We start from the raw sequence: 19,514 nt of genomic DNA on the forward strand, positions 1-19,514 counted from the left end.
GTAAAATCTTCATCCTTCAAATACAAACTGACAAAAAGGGCTATCATATGTGCAGTATATACTGTTTGTTACTTTTTCTTTTTTTTTTTTTTTTTTCTAAATGACATCAGAAACAGCAGTATGCGACATTACGTGATGGCAGAGCTTCAGTTCATCCTTTGTCATTTTTTTTTTTTTTTTTTTTTTTTAATAAATAGGACAGGGGGAATGAATGAGAGAGAGAGGGGGAGAGAAAGAAAGAAAACCAAAGGGGAGAAGAGACGGTGAGAAGGGGGGGGAAGAGAGAGAAAAAAAAAAAAAAACTCCTGGGTCACCTGTATGGAGAAAAAAAAAAAAAACAAAACAAACAAACAAAAACAAACAGAGGAGACAGCAAACAACAAAGAGCAACATAATAATAGAGAAAACAAAGCACCATCACAATAAACTAGCTAGTCATAGATATCAGTATTTACTAAGTAATAAACGATATTGTGCAGCACGCAAGATAGACAGCGCACAGTGTGCTTTGAGGCAGCAGCCAAGAAAGCTTTAGTCCGCGTCTGTGAATACCCATGTGTGCATACCTGTGTGGATCAGCATACTTGCATTCCAAAGGTTTCTCCATGTAATGATCTGCTAGGGAGTGTGGGGGGGCCACAGCCCCGTCCTCCAGGGTGTGAAGCGGGTATGGAGGAGATCAAAACTCCAGACATCCAGAGGCCCCCAGAACACAAGAGACCATGGAAGACCAACAGAGGGGCAGCCGCGCCACTGTCCCAGTAAGAGCTGAGGAGAGTCCCAGATGAGGGCTCGCCCAGCAGCCGCGGAGCAGAAGTCAGGGGGAGTTGCAGTGACGCGCCCGTGAGCTCCGCCGGCCCCCAGCTGCGCCTGAGTGACCGAGCCCTAGGCCGAGAGGCCGGGGGCACCCCACCTCCAAAGGGGCCCGAGCGAGCCCCAGGCCCCAGGCCCCGACAAGCGGCCGCCAAGGAGTGAGCCGGTGTGTACCCGGACGCCCACCCCCAGACACAAAGAACCACCAACACACCGACACCTGAGGGAGTCCGCCACCGGCAGGGGAAGTGGTGGTGGGTGGAGATAGGCCTCCAAACCTTGGAGGGCCTGAGGTGTCCCCAGAGAGGTGGCGTCTGATACCCAACCTGACATATAGACACAGACATACAGGCACACACAGACACAAACATCCATTCCCACCCTCATGCTCTCATATGCACTCACTCCACACTCAACCAACGTGGAGACAGACATAAAGAGACGCTGTACGCACAATCACACTCCCCAAGCGTACTCTACAAACCGGGTCTAGGTACCCTTGCCCCTGGAGGGGGGAATTGCACCCAGACCCAGGTGGTGTTACCCTTTTCCCTGCGGTGGGGAGAGGCAGACCACCCCGACTCCGCAGCAGCAGGGAGGCCCCACACCCCAGACCGCAGTCGGACGGCCAACTCCTCCTACTAGCCCTCCCGCTCCAGCAGGCCGCAGAGAATGGGGGTGGGAGAAGACTCCAAACCTCCCTCCACCCGCTCATTGTAGTGTTGATGCATATGTGTTCTAAGGTGCAATTAAAACCCAGGAGGGCATGGAGCTACCTGCCAAGGAGCAGCAGGTAAGCGCATAGTCCCTCCTGCTGGCCCTCAATGACTAAGTGTATTTAAAATTGAGAGGTGGGCAACGACGTCAGGGGTGAGGTATACACCCTGATGGTGATTTGGACTCCGTGATTGTGCCCACCCCCAAGATCCTATATGTATGTGTAATGAGAGTGTGAATAATGTGAATGTCTAAGTTGTGGGATAAAAATTGAGGCAGAGGCAGCCAGAAGGGGACAGGGGGGGGGGGGGGGGGGGGGGTAGCCTCCTCTGCACCCTGGTGACATACCCCCCCTCCAAGGCCCTGCATGTGTGGGTGGTTGTGGAGGAGCGGGAAGAGGGAGGCAGCTGGAGATGGGGAGGGAAGGAAGGGAGGGGCAGGTAACCCCTCCCTGGGGCCAGCTCCCCCGCTGACCCCAGTAGGCACTCCCACCCTCCGCGACCCGCCAGGGAAGGGGGGCCCAGGCCCATCAGACCGGGGCCCAGTGCAGTAGCGCCCCCCGGCTCCACAGAGCCCTGGACAGTCCACCCAACCCCACCACAGAGAAAACTGCACCCACCCCACCAACCACACATCTTCCAGACTACATAAGACGGTAAACGCCCAGGCTGAGATCTTCCTCCACCTCTCCTGTATCTCCCCCTCCTGCAGAGAGTTCCTGAGAGAAGAAAGCTCCTGCAAGATGTGACCATCCCCCCCACCAGTTGAAGAGCCCCCCAGGCGGCTCGATGCACCGGCGGCACCCTGCTCCAGGGCCGGGCCCCCATGCACCCACCCGCCCACACACCAACCAGGACCCGAGCCCCCGAGGCCCGGCCCGGGCCCCAGCCCAGAGACGGAGCGCCCCCAGAACCTCACGCCCATCCCGGACCCACCCAGGGGCAGCCAGGTTGCCAGGTCAGTAACCCACGTCCGTCAGCACAGACCCTCCCCTAGCCCCGCTGCACGCAGCCGCAAGGAAACAGTCACCTGAGAGCCAACAGAGCCCTCAATACTGTTTGTTACTAATGGACATCCAGGTAACATGAACCACCTTTTGTAGTCGTAGTATTTTAGTTACATAAATGGTTTGGTGACAAAATGATGAACTTGCTTAAAGGAAATAAAAAACAAGTCGGGGGGGTAAAAGTTACAGGTTTTGATAATGATTTAAATCAAACGCTATGAGCACAGTCATTGGATCACAATCCAAATTATTTGGACAACACAGATTTAGAACTTTGCAAGACGTCTCTAATAAAATATTGCTCCCACTAGTGTCTGATGGGAGGATGTCAACTTGTCAGCAAAGCAAACCTGCTGAGGAACACTTATAGCTCTGAGAGATTTTCTAACTGGCCAAATCACTCAAACGTCTTTTGCTCCTGTCATTATTTTTGGCTTGTTTCTCTGTGCATATGTGTTTTTCTTCCCTAAACTTTACTTAAGCGTGGATCTACAGCATGTATGCATGCATATTTTGCACTGCACTGATGCTGGCTGTAGCAGTTATCAGAGTCAAAATTCCTTCCAATATTTATTAACCTCTCCAAAGAGCTCTGACCTGTGGGGTCTTGACAAACCTCCATGGGAAGGCTATCAGGAGGAATCCTGATCAGATGCCTAAATGTCTCTGCATGTTCCTCCTATTTCTCACCAGATGCTCCTCACACTAACACTATCCGAATCCCCCTATGGAGCAAATTCATTTTGGCATTGAAGTCCAAGCGTCTTTCCATCCTTACGTAGACTTCACGATTGGCAGTGAGGGTTTGATTACAGATTGATTCCTATATCAAAATGCCTTCAGGCTCTCTATTTACCACAGTGATCTGATACAACAGCTGCATTACTCCATCTTGATCAGTTCATCTCATATGCCACCTTGCCATCACTTCTGAGAAATATCCCATCACACTTAAATTTGCTCACCTAGATCCAGCCCAGAGGCAGCACCACAATGTTCACTATGGCATCAAATACTGACTCTCATCCCAGCAGTCCAATCACTAGTGTAATCACCCCAACAATCGCCCTCATCTCAGTGATAACTCCAGTTTTCGCTGAATGTTACATTCAAATCAATACAACAAGAATATGTAATCAGCCAAAAGCAGGGATGCAATTTTGAGGTTCTAAAAATAAACATCCTCCTCACCTTACCTACTCCTTCATGGGTCCTCCATGAGTCCAACAACCACCAGAAATGTACTCGACGATCTGCCAGGAGACACATTTCTTAATAAAATATACCAGAACAATGCCCTGTCCTCCTGCACTACCCATGAAAGGATGGCCAAGAAGATCCATTTATAAGCCTTCTACAAAAGGAAAGGTAAAGTGTTCAACGATTAGTTAGAATCTTCCCTTCTGCATCCTACAATAACTCTTCCCAGGTTGGATGAGGGTTGGATATCTCAAAAACTGTAGCGCACTTCAAGTTCCCAGATTTGAAGATAGGAACCAGCGACTTCACAGGCGCTGTCCCAAAACTCCATCAAACACTGAAAAATTGTCAATATGGTGGCAAATCTGTGAGGGTACTTCATTAAATTTTTTCCAGTTTATCAAATTTTATTTGCAGAGCAGTCATTACCCTTGAAAAAAACAATTCATCTTCTTCTGTTGTTCTCTACTTCTCCCATCTTTGGCAGCTCTGATAAATGATAATGTAATTTCTAACTGCGACAGCTGCAGTACAGCATTTATAATCGGGTGAAGCTGAGTTATTTTCCAGTTTTGCAAAAGAGAAGAATATGTAATGAACTAACCTGGGATGTGCTGATGTGGAGGGGCAATGCACCCCATTACATGTATGGATGGTTGTGATACACACAGTATCTTTCTGAAGGTGAAACTTTAAGTTAACAGGTGACTGCTTCCTTTAAACTGGCCAGTATTGCATGCCCAGTCAAGTCTAGAGTTCACAGTTCAAAAGAAAAAGACAGAAGAAACAACACCTCAGTCTCTGGAGACAATATGAATGAATACAGGGGCAGTGTAGGCAGGTGACACTCTTAAATACCACAGGAGGAATCACTGAGAAGTCATCTGGATAGCAGGGTTACTTTACGCGCTGGTGTTGGGTCCAAGAACGAATTCAAACTTGAGGCAGCAACGCTCTGTCATCTACCCTCCAACTACTAGACAGTGGTTAGCAGTTCTATCTCACTCTGAGTTTTCACTCAGCCTCCAGCTAGTTGAGCAGTTTGAGCAGTTAAGGTTAGCCTTCTCTGCAACCCCCTGCCAATGGCATTTTACCTTGGTGTTGGGCTAAAGCTTCATTCATCACTTCCCAAATATTTCACACGAAGTCAAATTCACTTTCCAAACTCACTTCAATCACTGACATTCTGGCAGTGGAACTCTTAAGTTAAGGTTTATCAGCAGCAAGCACCTAAAAAACGAATGTACACACACTCCAGTGAGAGACAACCAACTGTTGGCCTCCACCCGACACCCACCAAAGGGAACGTGACAGACCGCCCTTCTTCTTCAGCTATATGTGCACCACCTCCTAACTTCTGTTAGGGCGTACACCCGTGTCCATGAAATGAGGAAGGAAGAGACATGTAAGGTAATACTATTGGACTCAGAGGCTTCCACACTGAAACTAAAAAAATTAATGCTCAAGAAAATGTTAAAATAATGGTTAAAATAAAAGAGCACAAAGACGTGAGTATAGGAAAATGATACTGCAGATGTTCAGGAGAGCAAACTTTCACTTTGTTTTATTCTTAGTGGATTCCCTTAGTGAGAAGGAAAAGTTACATTAATATGATGCATTTGTCAATCGCATACTAAATCAGAATCAGAATCAGAATCAGAAAGGGTTTTATTGCCAAATGTTGAGCGGGTTTACAACATTAGGAAATTGCTGCGGTGCTTCAGTGCAAACATACTGTTATAAATACTGTTATAAATTAAGCTTAAATAGACATGAAAATAAAAATGAGAATAAGAATTAAAAGTGCTAAGTAGATAGATAGATATATACATGATATATACATGAGTGCAGGTGGTGATCAGTGCCAAACATGGAATGATGCAGTGAACACAGCGTAGGGTCATGTGTTAGTGGTGGGAACAGTCATACGGTTATTGTTCATGTGTTCAACAGATAAGGGGAAGAAACTGTTCTTATGGCGAGAGGTTCTGGTGCGAATGGACTGGAGCCTCCTGCCTGAGGGGAGCAGGTCAAACAGACTGTGTCCAGGGTGAGAAGCGTCAGCTGAGATCCGAGCTGCACGCCTCAGTGTCCTGGAGGTGTACAGGTCCTGCAGAGATGGGAGTCTGCAGCCAATCACCTTCTCAGCAGAGCGCACAACACGCTGCAGTCTCTGTTTGTCCCTGATAGTGGTTCCAGCGGTAACACGGTGATGGAGGAGGTGAGGATGGACTCGATGATTGCAGTGTAGAATTGCATCATCGTCCGTGTTGGCAGGTTGAATTTCTTCAGCTGCCTCAGGAAGTACATCCTCTGCTGGGCTTTCTTAATGACGGAGGTGATGGTGGGCTCCCACTTCAGGTCCTGGGTGATGGTGGTACCCAGGAAGCAGAATGAGTCTACAGAGGTGATGGGGGTGTCAGTCAGGATGATGGGGGGGAGTGGAGCTGTGTGCTTCCTGAAGTCCACAATAATCTCCATGGGAGCTTTTCGAGCATTCAGACTCTTAAACTGCTTCCTCACACCTTCTTCATGAATATGAAGAGTTGTGGTGCGAGGAGGTGGTGTGAAATCCTCTTTTGTGTGGGGTGAGGAGGGGGGTGTTGTAGGTGAAGTGTTTGAAGGTGGCTCTGTGGAGGGGGGAGAGGTGGGGGAATGAGTGTCCAAAGTGTCTCTATTGTAGGGGCCGTTGGAGGTGTGAAGGCTGCCTGATGGCTCGTCAAAACGGCAGTAAAAGTCGTTGAGGGTGTTGGCTAAGACCAAGTCATCAGTGGAGTGGGGGGTTTTAGGCTTGTAGTTGGTGATATTCCTAAAACCTTTCCACACAGAGGCCGAGTCATTCTCTGAGATCTGCTGCTGCATCTTCTCAGAGTGCTGATGTTTAGCAACGTCCATTTCTTTAGTGAACCTGTACTTGGCCTCTCTGTAGTAGTCCCTGTCTCCGCTTCTGAACGCCTTTCTCTTTTCCAGCCACAGCTTTTTGAGTTTAGGAGTAAACCAGGGTTTGTCATTGTTATAACTCACCCTGGTGCGTGATGGCACAAGGCTGTCCTCACAGAAGTGGATATAGGAGGTGACAGTGTCGGTAAACTCGTCCAAGCTGTTAGAAGCAGCCTTCATTGTGTCCCAGTCTGTAGACTCCAAACACGTGCGAAGCTCCTCCACAGCCTCGTTGCTCCACAGTTTTTTGGTCCTCACGACAGGTTTGGAGAGCTTCAGCCTCTGTCTGTACGCGGGGATTAGGTGGATCATGACGTGGTCAGAAAGTCAGATTGAAGCGTGGGGCACCGCACGATAGGCCCCGCTGATCGTGCTGTAACAGTGGTCTAATGTCCTCTCCTCTCTGGTCGGGCATTTAATATACTGCTTGTATTTGGGAAGCTCATGGCTCAGATTGGCTTTGTTAAAGTCCCCAAGAGCAATGATGAGAGAGTCCGGGAATGTCCGCTCCATGTGCAGTATCTGCTCCATGAGTGCGCACTGAGCTGCCTGCGCATCCGCATCTGGCGGGATGTAAACAGCGGCCAGGATGAATGAAGCAAACTCCCGCGGAGAATAAAACGGTTTGCAGTGAATAAAAAGGTATTCCAGAGAGGAAGAGCAGTGCTGAGCAATCACTGTTACATCTGTGCACCAGCCACTATTAATGTAGAAGCAGACACCTCCACCTTTGGTCTTACCAGAGAGAGAGGCCTGCCGGTCCGCGCGCAGCAGATGAAAGCCCTCCAGCTTGAGCGCGCAGTCCGGCATGTCCTCACAGAGCGACGACTCCATAAAACATAAGACACAGGAGGAGGCAAAGTCTCTGTTCATGCTTCTCATCAGGGCCAGCTCGTCTATTTTATTCCTGAGTGAGCGAACATTGGAAAGGAAGATCCCAGGAAGAGCAGTTCGCAGTCCACGTCTCCTCAGACGCACGAGTGCGCCGGCTCGCTTACCTCTCTTTCGGCGTCTCACTTTCCTGATCAGAGTCTGCAGTAAATCTGCCGCAGATGCGACAACTATTGGAAGTAAATCCACAGGTGTTGTAGTCCTGTAGTTAAGAAGCTCTTCTCTGGTGTAAGAATATCCAGAGGAGTGCCCAGACACAGAAGTTATGCACAAAAACAAAACAGAAACATCAAACTTGCAACATATATAGTTTGAAATTTCATTATAGCTACATACCTTTGAAAAAGAAACACAAACTATTTCTCATAATTAGTAACCAGTCCCACAATGTTCTGCACAAAAATATTTGCCCCACCTTTATTTCTCAAGATCTGGTCATCCTAATTACACCTCATTTAAAGCATGAGTCTTGTTGGAGAGTAAGTAGCTGAAATCTGATTGATTGCACTGCAGCGCATTTTTAGATCTGCAACTTAGATCACATTTTAGACCAGCTGCAGACATGGTTTAAATGTGATCTGAGACAGTGCACGGTGTGAAGAAAGTCATGATGTAATAACTCCACATAATGTGATAAAAGATGCAATAAAATAAAATATTATGATTTAATTACAAAAATTGAAAACAGAATCAATATCCAAGCTGTATCAAATTTGCAAGAACTCTTATACGAGGGTATATACGTGTGTGTGTGTGCGTGTGTGTGTATGTGCGATTATTTTTCCATTGTGTATGCATACATGGAGGTGTGTGTGTCTGCAAGCATCATTAAAGTCAGTTAATGGCCATGTTTTGTTGACAGACAAAGTGCTGTTCATTCTGCTGGAAAGGACAGTCAGGTCTGTCTGTCTTTTCCATCACTCTGTCTCTTTAATCACCTTCTTGCTCTCTTGCATTTTCACTTTCTCAAGACCTCCAATGAGTTTAGACGTGTTTGCAGAGAAGTTCATTTGATTTGTCTCATTTCATACCTTTCAATTTATCCTTCTCTCTTTTATTGTGAATTCAGGTCTTGAGTATTAAAATCAAATCCAGACTTGTTTCTGAAACAAAGTGGCATGTTTTAGAACATTTAGTGTGTTAATTATGGGAGAAATTATGTCACACAGTGGAAAATTGTGTTTTTATATTTTGTTTTGGATCAGACTGTGTTGGTACAGGGTGTCGATTTTATTTGCATGATTTTATTGTAATAGTGATATTGCATGTTTGTTTATTGATATTCCTATTGCATGATTTTATCTCCATATTTATAGTGTGTGTTTAGTGTTGATTGAACAATATGTTTTTTATTATTCCACTGTGGATTAAGCGGACAATTGTAGGCACCTGTGAGGTGGGGGCGTTCCCCGAGGTGACCTATCAGCCACCAAACTGACTTAAGGGAGATAGTGAGCGCAAAGACAAAAAAGAGAGAGACACACGAAAAGTGGAGAGCTGGAAAACAAAACGTGTGCAAGCCAGCATATGAGAAGAAGGACCTCTGGCCTGACTGTGGGGCGCCACGAGACATTCGGCGATCGGCCAGCATAACCCGGCGATCCAGTCCCGACGGACAGAATAGCGACCGTGGGAGGCGATGTGTGAAATCCACAGTAGGGCAGGGGTACGCCTCTGCCTGCATCTGGCGGAGCTACAAGGGAGGCCGTGCGAGGAGGTGGAGAGTGGCTGGACTGCACGATTGCGCACAGTCAGGTGGCGATAGGAGCCTCCTCCCTGGTCTTCTGCTGGTGAGAGTCCACATCCCGGAAGAGGAGTTCCTCTCCTGTCTCTCTCAGCTCAGGAGAATTTGCCCGTGTGTTGCTGGACTGGGAGAATTAGGACCATGGGGGGGGGGAGTTTTTAGTATAGGGAAAAACATTCATTTAGCTTTATGTTTTTAGCGTTTAATCATTCCTGCCAGCAGGGTTTTTAGCGGGTTGTAAACACTATTTTTATTGTATACGGGGATTTTAGCTTGTATTTGGGGTTCTGAATGCGAGATCTTGTTAAAGATGTTGTTAATGAAATTAAACCGCTCTTGCCACAGCAAAGCCCAGCCGGCTCAGCTTTTAATAAATCAAGGTTTAAGCCAAAGCGTTCTGGGTATGCTAATAACTGGACCCGAGAGGGAGAACCCATTTGCCATCGTTGTAAACAAGCTGGGCATATTGCCAGATTCTGTCCGAGCACACTAGACCAGCAACCACCTTTAAACTAATAAACCCCGCTGCCGAGGCCGAGGCGGTGGGGACAAGGGACTATTCAAACAATCAGGGGGCCAGTACAGCTTTTGTGGGAGAATGTCCACTCATTGAGGTGTGTATGGGAGGGGTTAAGATGACGGGATTATTAGACACAGGCTCTCAGGTTACACTAGTGCAACAGCAGGTAATGGATCTCCATTTCCCTGAAGTGAATAAAACTGACACACCCCTGTTGTTCGCCTTAAAGGCAGCCAATGGACTTGAGATACCATACTCAGGCTATGCGGTTATGGATTTTGAGGTAGAAGGGGTGGAGATACCAGGAAAAGGGGTTGTGGTTGTGAGAAATGACTGTTCCACGCACCCTTTAATTATTGGTATGAATGTTATTAGTGCATGCTGGAATGATGTTTTTGCCAAGGGCAAGTCTGCTTTTCATCCTCAAATGCTGAAGTCCCGCAGAGCATGGAAAGAGGCGTTTGCCGTCTGTCAACAGACTGCTACCACCAAGACTGATGGCTTTCTAGGCTATGTTCGACCTGCTAGCCGCAGAGGAGTCAAGGTGCCCCCGAACTGTGAAATGGTGGTCTGGGGCCAGACGTGTAAAGGTAAGGGTGGGACAGAACGCTTGGCACTAGTGGAAGCCTTACCTGATGCTGGACCCTGGGGGGTAGCCCGAACCCTGTCAGTAGTCAAAGGAGGGAGGCTCCCTATCCGGGTCTGTAACCCTAATCCATACGAAGTGACTATAGGACGCTACCAGAAAATGGGCCAGTTGTATCAGGTGGAGGAGTCGGACGTGGAGATGGACAGTGATCTTAGCCTGACAATGGGATCCGATGGTGTGATCGAGGTGGGCGTAGTTGAAGCAGCTGGGCCCGAAGAGCCTGCGATCCCTGAAGAGGAGGTGAGTCAACTGCTTAACGGCATAGACTTGACCCCCCAGCAGAAGGTCGAGCTCCAGACCCTGCTGCAGAGGTGGCGAAAGGTGTTTGCTGTAAACGAGGAGGATTACGGAAGAACTGATTTGGTCCAACACCAGATCCACACAGGTGATACGCCACCCATTAAACAAAAATATCGTCCTTTACCACCACTGATGTACAAAGAGATTAAGATACTTCTAGCAGATATGCTGAAAAAAGGTGTCATTCGGGAGAGTAGCAGTCCCTGGGCAGCCCCCATTGTGTTGGTGAGGAAAAAGGATGGCAGTTGGCGATTTTGTGTAGACTACAGAAAATTAAACGCAGTAACTCATAAAGATGCGTTCCCGCTCCCCCGAATTGAAGAGACTTTAACATGTCTGACCAGAGCTGAGTGGTTTTCCACACTGGATCTTGCCAGTGGATACTGGCAAGTGGAAATGGATCCTAAGGATCGGGAGAAAACTGCATTTACCACTCCTCTGGGTTTGTTTGAGTTTGATCGCATGCCTTTTGGACTCTGTAATGCCCCTGCCACCTTCCAGCGCCTGATGCAGCGGTGTCTAAGTAGTCACCTTTCTGAATCGGTTTTGGTATATCTGGATGATATAATAATCTACTCACCTGACTTCTCTACTCATCTACAGCAACTGGAGAATGTCCTGCAGAAGCTGTGGCAACATGGTCTGAAGCTGAGGCTGGACAAATGTAAGCTGTTCCACCATCAGGTGAAGTTCCTGGGGCATCTTGTCGACCAACAAGGGGTAAGACCGGACCCTGAGAAAATCCAAGCTGTCCAGAACTGGCCTGTTCCCTCTACCACCCGGCAGGTCAGAGCCTTCCTTGGCCTGGCAGGTTATTACAGGCGATTTGTCCCAGGGTTTGCTAGGTTGGCTCGACCTTTAAATGCTCTGCTCGTGGGAATTTCTAGCAGGTCAAGCATGCAGGTCCAGTGGTCTGCTGAATGTCAGGAAGCCTTTGACAGCTTGAAATGTGCTCTGACCGAGCGCCCCTTTTCTGGCTTATGCAGATTTCCTGGAGCCCTTTGCACTTTATACTGATGCCAGCAATCAAGGCTTAGGTGCTGTGTTAGCTCAGGTGCAAGATGGCAAGGAACGGGTGATTGCATATGCCAGCAGGAGCTTACACCCCACCGAACGAAATGACAAAAACTATAGTTCCTTCAAACTGGAACTTTTAGCTCTAAAATGGGCCATTACTGAGAAGTTCAAGGATTACTTGACAGGTGCCAAGTTTGTCGTGTATACCGACAACAATCCTGTGGCCCACTTACAGAATGCTAGACTTGGGGCAACAGAGCAACGCTGGGTGGCACAGCTGGCATCCTTTGACTTCGAGGTTAAGTACAGGGCTGGAAAAGAGAATGCTAATGCTGATGCTCTCTCTAGATTTCCCACAGACTGTCACACAGCTTACATAAACATCACGAGTGCTCCACGTCGGGAGCCACAGGGGCTGGTGCCGCAGATGAATGACTGGAAGGAGGCTCAAGAAAAGGACATGGATCTGCGCATCCTGAGGGAGCATGTGGAACAGGGAATCCCCCCTGATGCACCAACGAGGAGATCCCTACCTAGCCCTGTACAGAAGTTATTACAGCAATGGAGAAGGCTGCAGGTTTGCGAGGGTACGCTGTGCAGAGAGGTAAGGGACCCTAACACTAACGAAATGTACCTTCAGATCCTATGTCCTGCAGAGAGACACAAGGAGGTGTGGGAGAAGTATCACGAGGCAGCGGCGCATGCGGGAGTGGAAAAGACACTGTCCAGGATACGTCGCTTCTTTTATTGGCCCAGCATGGAAGAGGAGGTGCGCGAATTCCAGCTAGGGTGCGCTGCGTGTGGCCTACGAGATAGAAATAGGCCTAGAGCCCCCTTGCATCCCGTTATTGTGTCCTATCCCCTTGAGGTTGTGGCCCTGGACTTTCTTACATTGGGGAGGCCCACAGACAGGTACCAGAATATTCTGGTTATGACTGATCTTTTCACACGGTACGCCTGGGCAGTTCCTACCAAAGACCAGACTGCTCAGACTGCGGTGCATGCTCTTTGGGCTCACGTGATTCAGACCTTCGGTTGCCCGACCAGGCTACACTCAGATAGAGGTGGTCATTTTGAGTCTGCCCTGATGTACCAGCTGTGTAAGTGCTATGGCATTACAAAAAGCAAGACCACCCCATACCATCCGGCTGGAAATGGTGGGGTTGAGAGGATGAACCAGACGTTGCTGCACATGCTTCGGTCCTTAGAGTCAGAGAGACAACAGAGGTGGCCAGAATATCTCCCAGAGCTCTTACAAGCATACAATAATACTGTCCATAGTGCCACAGGGTATGCGCCGTCGTACCTGATGTTTGGGCGGCATTTGAGGCAGCCAGTGGATTTGAACCTAGGTGTTGAGCGGGATTCCCCATGCCACAACCTGGGAGGGTGGGTTAAGGACCACCACCAGAAACTATCTTTTGCCTATGAGATGGCTAGGAAGAAGATGAGGGCAGCAGCCACCCAAAACAAGAGGGCTTATGACCGAAGTGCGCGGGCCCTGCCGTTGGTGCCAGGCGAGAGAGTTTGGATAAGGGACAGGAATAGGCAGGGACAAGGCAAGTTGCACCCAGGTTGGAGCTCAGAGCCGTATGTGGTAGTGGAAGAAGTTGGCAATACCGGTGTAGTATATAGGGTGAGTCCGGAGAAGGGGGGGAGGGGGGGGGGGGAAGGTCCTCCATCGGAATGCACTGAAGTTGTGCGTTACCCCTGCAGCAGACTACCACTCAGAGGGGCAGGCAGTCAGCCTTGAGGGAGAGGTGCTAGTTGAGCCTCCATTTTATGGTTTTGTGCCCAGCGCTCCAGCCCAGCAACCGGGAGAGTTGTCAGAGGTACGGCGCTCGATGAGGCCTAATTTTGGTCAGCCACCCGCCCGTTACAGGTCGCTTGATTAGGGTGACAGGGACTGTCACAGGTAAAATGTGGGGGGATGTCACACAGTGGAAAATTGTGTTTTTATATTTTGTTTTGGATCAGACTGTGTTGGTACAGGGTGTCGATTTTATTTGCATGATTTTATTGTAATAGTGATATTGCATGTTTGTTTATTGATATTCCTATTGCATGATTTTATCTCCATATTTATAGTGTGTGTTTAGTGTCGATTGAACAATATGCTTTTTATTATTCCACTGTGGATTAAGCGGACAATTGTAGGCACCTGTGAGGTGGGGGCGTTCCCCGAGGTGGCCTATCAGCCACCAAACTGACTTAAGGGAGATAGTGAGCGCAAAGACAAAAAAGAGAGAGACACACGAAAAGTGAAGAGCTGGAAAACAAAACGTGTGCAAGCCAGCATATGAGAAGAAGGACCTCCGGCCTGACTGTGGGGCGCCACGAGACATTCGGCGATCGGCCAGCATAACCCGGCGATCCAGTCCCGACGGACAGAATAGCGACCGTGGGAGGCGACGCGTGAAATCCACAGTAGGGCAGGGGTACGCCTCTGCCTGCATCTGGCGGAGCTACGAGGGAGGCCGTGCGAGGAGGTGGAGAGTGGCTGGACTGCACGATTGTGCACAGTCAGGTGGAGATAGGAGCCTCCTCCCTGGTCTTCTGCTGGCGAGAGTCCACATCCCGGAAGAGGAGTTCCTCTCCTGTCTCTCTCAGCTCAGGAGAATTTGCCCGTGTGTTGCTGGACTGGGAGAATTAGGACCATGGGGGGGGGGAGTTTTTAGTATAGGGAAAAACATTCATTTAGCTTTATGTTTTTAGCGTTTAATCATTCCTGCCGGCAGGGTTTTTAGCGGGTTGTAAACACTATTTTTATTGTATACGGGGATTTTAGCTTGTATTTGGGGTTCTGACTGTGTTTTATCCTGAAAATAAATGGTGTGTTTGAAGCCAGCTAAATTTCTGTGCTCTGAGCGCTGACCCACTCACTCCCCTTTCTGCTTGTATAGGCGTGGTGGTGAAGATTTAGTTCCACCAGTTTAGCGGCTACAATTACACACTGTAAGACCGAATAGTAATAGTTTGATAAATGAAATGAGTTCCAACTACTTAAAAACCTGTTATAAGTTCATACACCTTTATTTTTTTGAGTAGATTGAACAAGTTTGTTTTTTCAAGTTATCAGTACTTGAATATATTGATTAGTTTCTGGCATTGCCCTCAAATAATTTGAGTTTTAACACTGACGTCACTTACGTGCCTACGTACGTACCTACGTGCGCCACCTGTTTCTTTATGAAGTGCTGGCAACCATCTTGGATTCCTCGCTTCGAGTGCGAATGCCCGCTCATTACTCCGAAATAAACTTGTGGAACGTTAATATCCGAACAGAAATAAAAACATTTGTCAAGGGTTTTTTGCGGCATTGCCTTTGACGCTGGATAAAGGAGGGCATGCTATGGTATGTTACGGACTTTTGAACTGGAACAGCTAACGCTCTGCACTTGGCTAGCTGCATTTACCGCCTTTGCAGCATCTTCAGGAGCGCTTTTGTGGTAAGTTTTATTTTTTCTGAAACTATAGTTCTCCGTTGTAATATGGGTTTTTATCGTCATAAATGTACAACTCTAGCAGGCATTTAAGAATTACATGCATGCGTCGTTTTATCCATGTCGGCTTGGCCCCAAAGTGTTTTGCATGAATTATGCTAATAAGCTCATATTTAGTATAATACATTAGTCCGAGCAGAGGCTGGGACTAATAATGTGTTAATAACTTTTCTAATCTCTTACTATTTTAAAAGAAGTCTTTAGAAGGCATTTCTGGATTTGCAGATTATAAACTGCCTTGTGGTTAAATTGTTGAATCAATATGCACTGCTGCGCTGCTTCACACTTGGCGCATACGTGGATATTGATATTGGCTAGCCCATTTGCTAACTGGTGGAACTTGAAACTTACGTTTAGTTCTCTGGAGTTGTACATATTAAAACGTAGAATCTTCTGAACTGTAAAATTGTTGTGCCTGGTCTATTTTAGGTTAGCTTAAGGGTGAATCCATCAATAATATATTTACCAAACAGTTATTTTTTCGTTTTATTTTATTCTGATGCCCAGTGTTCATTAGTGAAAGACTTAGTTTGTTTTTTTTCTGTCAGGGGCTGGGTCTGTGACCCAGCATTTTGAGTTTATTTTGTATTTTTGCTTTATGTTATATTGAAATGAGGTGAAGTTCTTGTATTGTTGTTATTATTAGTTAAGGTTTAGTTGAGTTCTGGGCTAGTTATGTTTCATCTGTGTCTCCTTGGTTGTGTGTCTTTTCTGTTCTCTGTGTAGTCTGTCTTGTCTTCTGTGTTTTACTGTTATGTCCATGCCAGGGCAGAAGTAAATTTTCAGGGGTGAAGATGCTGTTTACCTTGACCAGCTAAGACTACAGATTGTAGATGAAGTCGAGAAAAGTGAAAAGAATCCTGATTACAAAGCTGATGCACACAACTTTGGCCTTGCAATGCAAAGAGATCATCAATGATGACCTACCAGTAGGTCAGATCCTGGATTGCTGGCCTACTCTGAAATCCCAGTCCCAGGTAAGAATGTATATAGATGGATCTAACAAGATGTATTTTATATCAACTCCTGTTATCTGGCCTGTCTGAACAAATTATGCCTTTGGAGTGTAAGGATTTTGATGTATTTTGCAAAGATTTATAGACTAATTGAAACTTGTAAACACAAATGTATCCTGTGTGTTCAGATCTGTGCAGAATTCCACAGGATTACAAACGTCCACCTGAAGAACCACTTTTATGCTGTTGGACCAACATGCTCCCCGGCTCCAGAGCTTATTCAGAAAGAAAGCTGTTTGCACAGGGAACGTGTCTGATGTCCTGTCTCAGCTCTTCAGAAGCTATAATCTCCAGGTTAGTGGGTTTTTGTCTTGTTTTTTGAGCTTTAATTAATTTGATCAATTTTTCAATTTTAATTACCATTCTTGACTAGGTTAGCCAATAATTTTAAATAAAAATTTTCTTGTGATGTAGGAACAAGCTGATATCCATGCCCAAAGTGCTGGTGTGCTTCATGCCCTCTCTGCCTATTTGTACGAAGACACCTCTACCTTCATCAAAACATGGGATGTAAGTTTTGGACAAAGTTGTGAACAATATCTTAGTAGCATCCTTGTTTAGATTTCTCAAAACATTATGACACTTTGAGAGTTTGAGAAGCATCTCCATGCTTGGATCTGTCTACAACAGTGTCCATGTCACATAATGGAAACACTACATGTTTTTAATGTGTGTAGACCTTCCATAATGTTCCTAGCCCAACCATACATCACTGTACAAATGAAAAAAATATATAACTCCTATTGACTTTCTGTTGTTATTGCTACGAAGAGGTATGACTTTGCTTTACTAAAAGTACTATTTTTGTCAGTTTGTTTTCTCAAATCTTTGGTGTGTTGTGGCTTTTTTGTTGTTCAAACAATTGATTTCTGAGCTAGTAATAATCCAGAAATGTGACTTGTATAGATGAAACTAAGAGAAATAGGAATGCACTAACATGTAGTAATTTTGTTTTCTGTAGATGATGCATTCTGATAGACCAGATATTAGTGAAGTGCCACTTGGACTCCTCCTGATCAGAGCCAATTCCAGCGATGCAACATTCTTCTGCCCTGAGAAGACTGCAGTTTTGGTCGAGGGTAACATGATCATTGTTTTCACCACCCTGGCTGATGCATTTCTAGTAATATTTGGACTGACCGACATCCTGCACCTAAGCTACCCAAAATGTTTGGCCAACATTTTTGACTTTATTCAGAAAGTTTTGATGGGTCTGGAGGGTGGGAAGTTGAAGCCCAAAGTGCTGAGTCTTAAAAATGATCTTTTGGCAGCAGAATAATGTCCAGGATTCCTACACAGCCCTCAAGTGCCTGTTAAAGCAAGTAATTCAGTTTATCATGTTTCCAAGTCTGGATAAGTTTTTTATAAAAAGAGAGAATAGAATAAAGAAATCTTTGCAGACTCTGTTTCATACTTCATTATCTAAAAGCCACATCCAAAGTAAAAGGGGTGATTTTATTTTATTTATTAATTTTTTTCCCCCATCATCACTTGTGTTTTAGTTGATTTTGATTGTGTTTTTAGTCAGATAACTGTAAATCTATAGAGAAAATGAAGGACAATCTCACTACATTTCTGGCTTTTAGGTGGGATCTTGACTTAAGGAACGTTCCTCCTGAACTACTCATAACTGACATAAGGCGCTAAGGAGGTTTATAACACTTTGTTTATGTCTCTAAAGAAGTATTTTTCTATTTAAAGTTTTATTGCTTTGTTGTTGAGACTGTGATTGCACTCTACAAATGTGCATTTTGCATAACTGCAGTATTGGCATATTAAAAAGGTTACCAATTATATTTCAGTGTATTAGCTGCACTATACTATACTATTACTTTCATTCGGTTTTCCCACCTAATAATGAAGGATTTTATTTTCCTTTTGTTTGTTTTTTAATAAAAATGTCATGATCCTGGGTCCTTTTGACCCAGCATTTTGTGTTTTCTCTTCGATTTTGGTTCTGTTCTTCCTTTGTTTAGTGTTTACTCTGTTCTGCCCGTGTGTTCCTGTTTTATTGTGAAGGTCTGCGTCTTATGTGAGTGTTTTCAGTTTGCCTCCCTAGTCTCGTTATGTTAATCACTCCCAGCTGTGTTTCCCACCTGTGTGTAATCTCCCTGTGTTCTCTGAGTGTATTTAAGTTGTATTTTCTGTCTTAGTAATTGCTGGTTCATCTGTGTTGTTTCCCCTTGGTCTCCCTGCGTCTTCCCATATGTATTTCTCCGGACCTCCCTGCATCCTCGTTCTGGTTTGTCTTATTAGTTTACCCAGTTTAGGTTTCCAGTTTCATGTTTTGTCGCCACCGCTGTTTGTACTTACCCACCCCTGTTAATAAACACTCACCTGCACCAGAGCTGCTGCCTTTTGGGTCCTTCCTACATTCCACACGGCTTGCCCCGGCAATCCGTGACAAAAAAGGCCATACTCATGTGTTAATCAAATTTGAATAGTCTTAAAACATGTTGTGAAATTCTTTATTTCTAATATTGTAACCTTGTGCCAAAATTTCTGACATTATTCCCTATAAAATGTGGTGGATTTATGTCTTTGGGCTTTTTGTTAGAAAGGCTATGTGTCAAAGTAACTCAATAAATTTGTAACTTGAATTTATATTTTCTGTCTTATGTTTTTACAAGTGTAATTATTTTGGGCACTTTTTTTTTTTATATCAAATTCAAAACACAGTAGATTTGGATATTACAAGCATTTGTATTTAAAAATTTTGAGTTGTATTAGCTTAAAATGGTTAACATTTTGAAACTAAAAATTAATTCCTTAAAGTTACTTGAGCTAGATTTGTACTTGAAACTCAAAATATCAAGTAGAGAGTACTAAACCAAAAATGTGGATATAACATAAAAACATTTATCAATGGTACTTAAAAATATTTATCTAACGCTAGTAAATAAAGTGTGTTTATTTAACTTTTATTTTTAAGTTTTAGTTACTTAAAATATTTTATGTAATCAGTTTCACCAAAAGTTTTGAGTAAAATTAACTTATTGGGTTTTACAGTGCAGTGATGAAGCACTTTGATTGCACTGAGTGCTTTCTTTTACATTTTCCTCATACGTCCCCTAACCACACCTCTTTTTTTTGTTTGATGGCAGATACTCCCTTCACCCTGGCCAAAAAGGCTAAAATGACCAAAGAAAAAGTGGAAAACAGTTAAGCATGATCAAATCAAATCACTTTTATTGTCAC

The 19,514-nt window shown here is 45.5% G+C and overlaps 1 long non-coding RNA gene across 2 annotated transcripts; it reads left to right on the forward strand.

Annotated features, from left to right (window-relative positions):
• Window positions 1-14,754: 14,754 nt before the first annotated feature.
• Window positions 14,755-17,717, forward strand: LOC113032851 (uncharacterized). Of its 2 annotated transcripts, XR_003273948.1 has the most exons (5): window positions 14,755-15,246; window positions 16,027-16,277; window positions 16,445-16,610; window positions 16,731-16,826; window positions 17,278-17,717. It is a non-coding gene; the product is annotated as an uncharacterized LOC113032851 (long non-coding RNA). The 2 variants fall into 2 exon arrangements; XR_003273947.1 differs by having other exon boundaries at window positions 14,755-16,277.
• The last annotated feature ends 1,797 nt before the right edge of the window (window positions 17,718-19,514 follow it).

The sequence above is a fragment of the Astatotilapia calliptera genome, chromosome 2, assembly GCF_900246225.1.
Source record: "Astatotilapia calliptera chromosome 2, fAstCal1.2, whole genome shotgun sequence".
Classification (NCBI taxonomy): domain Eukaryota; kingdom Metazoa; phylum Chordata; class Actinopteri; order Cichliformes; family Cichlidae; genus Astatotilapia; species Astatotilapia calliptera.